Source organism: Ptychodera flava, assembly GCF_041260155.1.
Source record: "Ptychodera flava strain L36383 chromosome 3 unlocalized genomic scaffold, AS_Pfla_20210202 Scaffold_26__1_contigs__length_13983176_pilon, whole genome shotgun sequence".
Classification (NCBI taxonomy): Eukaryota; Metazoa; Hemichordata; class Enteropneusta; family Ptychoderidae; genus Ptychodera; species Ptychodera flava.
In genome coordinates this window covers 6473476-6481324 of record NW_027248280.1, presented here as the reverse complement: position 1 = coordinate 6481324, position 7849 = coordinate 6473476, and positions in this window count along the sequence as shown.

Genomic DNA, 7849 nt, shown 5'->3' with positions numbered 1-7849 from the left:
CAGATTGACATGCCGTTGCAAATAGATTGCTATTTGCCTGTCCGTCAGGCATGCATGCATGCATGCATGCATGCAGACAGACAGACAGACAGACGGACGGACGGACGGACGGACGGACAGACGGACGGACGGACGGACAGACGGACGGACGGACGGACGGACGGACGGACAGACAGACAGACGGACGGACGGACGGACGGACAGACAGACAGACGGACGGACGGACGGACGGACGGACGGACAGAAAGACAGACAGACAGAAAGAAAGACAGACAGACAGACAGAAAGAAAGAAAGACAGACAGAAAGACAGAAAGACGGACAGACAGACAGACAGGCAAGACTTAAATGCAAACCCATCGTTTGAGGCTTCATGTTTGCGGATGTTTGAAATACGCATTGATGTGTTGTAGGTTCAATCAGTTGACTTGCTATGTATAATTTGCAACATCTGGCAGGACCAGTGACTGCAACTGGACATATTGGACCGCCGACGGATCGTATATTTCCACACACCACAAGCTGCCCTCGACTTTTCTTCTTCTCAACGAGCTTACCCTTGGACTTGTCCCTTTTGTAACTGTTTGGATAACACAGTGGAATGCATTTGGGCTTCTCGTCGGAAATAAGTATTACTGAAAACATAAAACTGAAACACGAATTCTTCCACTTCCAAATTACACATTGGAACCTACGCGAAGTCACAATGTACCTTTAAGTGAAAACAGTAACAAAGTTATAATTTTATTGACATTCAATCATCTAAAAACCAATATATTAGGTAGTTACTCAGGGTACCACATTTACCTGTTTTCTTTCCATTATGACAATTAATGAGCGATTTTTAAGGTTTTAAAATAAAATTGAGATTTGTATTTCTGGGTGTTTCGTTAAAACAACAGGTTTTTGTGAAATAGATTTGTGCCGGCAGATGTTTTTGTTATTTATATATTAGTTTTCTATTGAAGGGTTTGATTAGCAGAGCTCCTCAGACACGTATTTCTTAATCAATGGGCATATCTTCTCGACAAGTCGAACCATGAAGACGCGTGATCCCTCCTACAAATTGGATTCTGGACATTGTAGTACATTGAACACGATAATGCTTGATTACTTTACTTAACCGGCTTAGTAAATAACCAACGCCGCTGTCCAATACCAATAGCTGGACCTACTCTGCACTCAGTGATGAAAAATCACAAACACACCAGAGGGAACTTCTACAACAACGATATGCACACATGCGCCGCGGTTTTAAACCCCCACCCCCACCCCGCCCCCGTCTCATTTAGACTTTGAAATGGCCGTGCAAATCGTGAAGGAATGCAGTATTTGACTTGTTAGCTACTATAGACTATAGTCTATAGAAGCTATTGGGATGGGTATCCGTCCGGCGTCCGTCGTCAGTCTGTATGTATGTATGTATGTATGTATGTATGTATGTATGTATGTATGTATGTATGTATGTCCGTTTGTGAGGCGTCCGTCCACTCAAATATCTTGAGAACCGCAGTACTTACTGATTCGATATTTGTTGTGTAGATGAAAAATATGATTTTGAGAAACTAGTTTTTTTTAATTCTTTGATATTGTTGAAAATAGGCAAATTAATGCCAAAAAAGGTGTTTTTGATAAAAATCTTCTTCTTCATAACCGCTGGTCAGACAGCTTTGTTATTTGGTATACAGGTCCCTAGGGTAACCCAACTTAGATTTATTCAAATTGTGATGAAATATGCAAATGTGTATTTTTAAGGAATTTTTTTGTCATTTTTGGTCAAAATTTGACTTGCATGTGTATGTATTTCTTGTACTGTATAAACCCTATCAATTCACCCAGAAAAAAATAATTAATATGATTTAAATAATTGAATTAATTAGGAAATCATCAAAGCCAAAATAATTTTATGTAGATTATCAGAAAGTTCAACCTTTTTTGACAGTTCATAGTGAAATGCTTACCATCTTGGAGGATTAAAACATGTAAAGGCAACTTCCTGAATCCTAACTTTGACATATTCTGAACCGTCATTTATTTTGCCCTGTATGTTATCTAAAAGAAATTGCTCAAAATAGTCAATAGAGATAGAGATGGAGAAAGTTCTAATTTCCATTTATGGTTGACTTGGTAAGGATAAATAAAATTACTTTTGAGGAAAAAAATAGAGTGGTCAATTAAAAGAGTGGTCAAAGTGATAGGGTTTTTATGGTAAAGCTTGGCTGTAAGATTCCTCATGTGCTATTTATAGCAATTGTGCAATCTGTGTAAACAGTGCATGAAAGTTACATGATTCCTTATAATGCTTTTGATGACCTTGAACTTCTTAAGTTTCAAACATTTGTCTCTTCAGTGTGCTTTCTCTGAGTATGTACAGTCTCAACTTATTCAACAGAACTCACTTACAATGTTTATGAAAGATACCACCTTCTTCATCAATACATGTGTCACAAAAGGTTATTCTGTACATATTACACAGCAGAGCTCTGTCAACTGTTGAGTTGCTTGTTTTTTCAAAACCGCTGGTCAGACAGCTTTAATACTTGTTTTACAAGTCCCTAGGATGACCTATTAAAGTGAGATAATTTCATACAGTCAGGAAATACTTAATTTTGTATCCATGTCTATTGTAGCTTCAGGGACTTTGGCCCTATGTTTTTTAATCTATCCAAACTTCAAACCAGCGATGACCAAGTGTCACTCATTGGTTGGAGAAAAAGTACGACATTTACATAAGAACCAGTCAAGCATGAAGACATGTGACTCCTACCCTACAAATGGACAATTATTTCGTGTGCGCTATCATAGAAGTTTGGACTGGCCAAGGTAATCCCTTACCAAATCTGAAGTTACAAATTGATTATGGTCTCTCATTATCAGGCTTATAGGATGAAGGTTTGCAAATAGAGATCCACCAGTTGGTACATTACATTAAACGTGTCGGCTGCTTCTCACGACATTCAATATTAGTATCCTGGATGTGTTAAGTTCGTCTTATTACACGTGCGTCATTTAAACGGGCTAACTTCTGATGGAACTCTGCTCATTGCCCTTAAGACCTTACAAAACCTCCTACTGCAACATAATTTGTGTTAATTTTGCTTTAGTACTGTAATAGAAATACCGTCCTATCCTGAAACAATGAGTAATGTTCTTTTTGTCATGTGCCTTGTTAACTCTCATGTTCGTGTCGAGGCAGTGTATGTTTGTCTTTCCGCCCGTCGGTCTATGGACGGAATATCTCGATGACCACTGATTACATTAATATGAATGTGGCACATAGATGAACTTTGGAATTGTGAGATCTGATTAGCTTTTGGTGGATGAAGTGGGTAAGGCTTGAATAATTATACGTTATTTGAATAAAAAATTATTTCAATCGTATCATATTGTTTCAAGAATAGCTACATAAAATGTGTCGACACTTGCTGTAGACGTAGGGTAATGCTAAAGTCATCAAGATTTTTCACCTTAAAGTGCTTATTTCATATTTTACGAACTTTCCTTACTAGGGATATATCTCTAGATTCACTCTGCCAAACCTAAGAAATCTGCTGTGTACATCGAAATTACCGTGTGAAAAAACAACTTCAAATCATTTAACATTTTCACATCAGGTTATTACTAATTTACATGTTTTTGAGTATTTCCCGTTTGGCACATTGAACTAGGAGAACTACACTTAAATTAATAAAACCTATCATTTACATTGATAAAAAGGTGATATAGTAGAGCTGAAGTGCTCTAGTAATGGGCCATTGTCGATAAGCTAAAACTGAAAGGAGTTCACAAAAATGGATGGAAGGTATAAATACCGTTGTTTCGAATCGGGGTTCGAACGCAAACCTACAGTAGTTTCATAATTCAGCAGTTTTATAATTCAGCAGTTTTAATTCAGCGGCTTAACTGAAATCGATTCGAAGGAAAACAAAAAGATGAAACACAAAGTAGAAGTCATGCACTTGTAAAAGGGGAGAAGCCTCCTCTGCTGACGACTTGACACTCTACTTCACCCCTCACATATCCGTGATCGACGTGTATTTCTTGGGTTTACGAGAACACGGGAGAGATATATTGATTTAAAACAGTATTTATCTTCATCGATAATTTTGCAACTAAAACGTGCCAACGAGCTGCATTTACTTTAATCTCTGTATTTGGCTTAAAAAGACGTTTCTGCCACAAAAAAGTTAATTTAAAGGCATTTGTTGGCACCAGATTGTCTCATCAGAAAATTTACCCACTAGGTTACAATTTCAATGGAAAACAAAAGGCTATCACACCTCAATAACCCTCTTACAGACTAAAAACGCGATCCAAGGGATCGCCAAAAGGGCCTTTAAAGGCACTGTACACGATCCCTGGGATTGCCTTTGTTTTGGTCTATAAGAGGATTACGGGTGTGACACCCTTTTGTTTTCCATTGAAATTGTAAGCTGGTGGGTAAATTTTCTGATGAGATAATCTGGTGCCAACACATGCCTTTAAGTGCATTATCGGTAAAAGCATCTTAAGCGCTATTTATTCTCAGCTTTAGTCAGTGTAGTATACACTGCTCATCGTCTCCCTTCTGAGAATAGCTAGTTAAAGGTCGTTTTGATACAGAAACAAGAGTAGCGGTTCAAAGTCTCAAAAGATAACATCTTGTATTTATTACACATGGATGCTACATACCGCAAGGTGTTATTGTCACGCTCGTAGTTTAAGGAAATTAGGAACTGAGGTACCAGTCTTGATCGTAATGCGTTCAGTAACTGAAGCTGACACACCAAGATGAAGATTGTAACACAACCGAACACTTTATAACAAGATGGCGATCGTATCGTTCATCGTCAAAGGTCTTTATTTATTTATTTATTTATTATTTATTTATTTATTTATTTATTCATTCTGACATCCAACAGGCATAGCCCAATAACTGGATGCAAACAGAGAAAATTAAAACATGAAAAAGACAACTAACAATATGCAGAAACTAATTTTAAAAAAGGCACTAAACAAGTAACAACAGAAAGACAAACATCAAAAACTCTCGGTAGTAAAATGACTATCAGCAAGAGATAATAAAACAGATGACACTTGGGTTTTAAAAGCACTAAGACTGGTAAACAAATCAATATCAAAACGATAGACACTATTTAAAAGTGACATTGCCCGAGACGAAAAACAATATTTAGACAGGTTAACGCGGTGATTTGGTATCCGGAAAAGGTCAGAAGACCTGAGACGCCTTGGGGGCACAAAGAAAGTGAAGGAGCTATTAATATCTGGACAATCGGTAATGAAATTGACACACTTGTGAATAAAACAAAGATCTAAAACTTGACAACGAATAAAAAGAGGTGAAAGTTTAAAATAAGAACATAATGTAAAATAATTATCAACATTGTACTCCATACCCTCCTTAAAACAAAGAAATTTATAAATTTCTTCTGAACTCGTTCAATTTTGTCAATGTGCGATTTCTGGTGTGGAGACCACACTACTGAACAATACTCAAGGATACTCCTAACAAGTGCAATGTAAATACTTTTGATAGCAGTGGTATTAGTGAAGTCGCATGCCTTACTACAATCGACCGTCTTCAGAGCCCTAGAAACCTCGTCAACTGTAAAGTGCTAATTACTAAAAGTGTCATTTTTGAAAACCTGACAGGATGGGACATCGGTAAGATCAGAATCTGCACAATATGTGCTCAAAAAATAACAACGGAACATATCCGTGATATCATCGATGGTCGAACATTGAGAATCGTTGTAGCATAAAGTTGAGGGGAAAGAAGAATATTACGTATGCATTTAACAAATGACCAAAAGCGTTTAGAATTATCGATAATCGACACCTGAATGTTGTTGATAACTCTGCATAAGAAGTACGCTGTAGATCTTTGAATTGGGCACGTAAACGAGAAAAGGTCAGGTAGTCAGAATGCTTGCCTGTACGTTTAAAACGGGAATGAGCTTTACTTTTCTCGCGCAGCAAGAGAATCATATCAGTCGTGTACCATTGTGGGTATTTACGTGAAAAAATTCTGGAGATAGGCGGAACGCTATCTTTGATTGCTGCGTACAGAAAATCATAGAAGTTCTGCACGCAGTCTTCTACCTCGAATGAATTTAAGATATTCCAGGGAATCAATTGCAGCTGCTTTCTAAGATGATCAAAATCAGCCTTTCTATAATTAAAGACAAATTTATCAGCAGACTTTACACCTTTGTCAACTTTAGATGAGAGATGGCATTCTAGCGGTAGATGATCTGATTGCACAGCCCCCTCGCACACGCTAACTGACACGCCAGTGTCATTAGCGCAAATCAGGTCAAGAATATTGGAATTTCTAGTACAATGATAATTTAATTTGAAAAGACTGTGCTCAGAAAGGGTTTCTATAAATTTATCTGATTTAATGGAATCCCAAGTGACCGGTTCAGCAACATTTCCGTCGCTTTGACGCCAAATGATGTCTGCGAGATTAAAGTCTCCACAGAGATAAATACAACCGCGGCAAAGCAAGTGCATAGATAACTGATTGTAATACAAACAGAAACTATAATAGCAACAAGTACTGGAAAACCTTAAAGTATAGAAGCGGCATCTTTATTTTACTGATAAAGAGCTAATAAACCACGGGGTGCTTGGTTTAGATATGAGAAGTCTCCTTGCCAAACATAAATATAAGAAATCAACTTGGCATGGACTTCCTGAAGACAGTACCATTTAACGCCACCCTGCTGAGATTTCTTACTGACAGCGACAAAGTATAGATAAGCAAGGTGCAGTTACACTACATATTAATTACTATTAGTGTTTGTATTACAATCAGTTACCTATGCACTTGCTTTGCCGTGGTGGTAAAATCATGCTGTTTAGCAACGTTGATGACACGAGAGATTGACATCTCCAGTTTGTCAAGCAAATCAGACGTTGCATCAGGTGGAATATAAACCAACAAAAACACCACAGAATTTCTAACTCACAGTTTCCAAATCAGGTTTGTGGATACTAGGCAAACATTGTTAACAGCTAACAGCACGCCACCGCCCCGAGATTTAGAAGTGACATGTGCATGTCTGTCTCTATCTTTGCGGTAAATGATGTAATTATCATGTACAATTTCCGAGTCATTAACACCACTATGTAACCAAGTTTCGGTGATGGCAATTAAGTCAAAAGCGCCATCACTGAAAAACATGTTGAACGAATCAAGCTTGTTGCAAATACTCCGAGTATTCTGATAATACAATCTGACAAGATCATGAGAGATAATACCTTCACCAGTTCTGTTTTCAGCCACTTGCGTATTTGTTAGTAGCGAATCGTCAGTGTTACCTTGTATTGAATGCAGATCAGAACCAGGATCGCTGTAGAAAGAGTCTGATGGGATAGGTAACGAACACTTTGTGCAGTTTCCAATCTTCCTGAAATGCATCCCATAGCCTTGAGTAAACCGAATCGGTGATTCTTTCGCACCTCGTATGAAACCAGTACTCACATGTAGAACATTTCAACCCGTACTGATTTTTACGCATGGTTTATTGCAAGCACCGCAAGGAAATTTAGGTGGTCCAGGGTTAACATGGTTGTCTCCAGACAGAAGCAGATTCGAAAATTCCACGTGTATTGGTGTGATCTTGCATTGCAAACTAATATTAAATATTGCGATGTGGTTACTATAGTTATACCATTCTCCGCCTCGTGCCCATTGTTCTAACCATGCTTTCTAATTTCCAAAACCGAATATTTTATTATTACCACCTGGCTTACTTTGGTTAAAAAGTGTCCGATTTACAAGTTCTTTGGTTTAAAAGTGACCGATTTACTAGTAAATCGGACAGTTCTTTTGTTAAAAACTG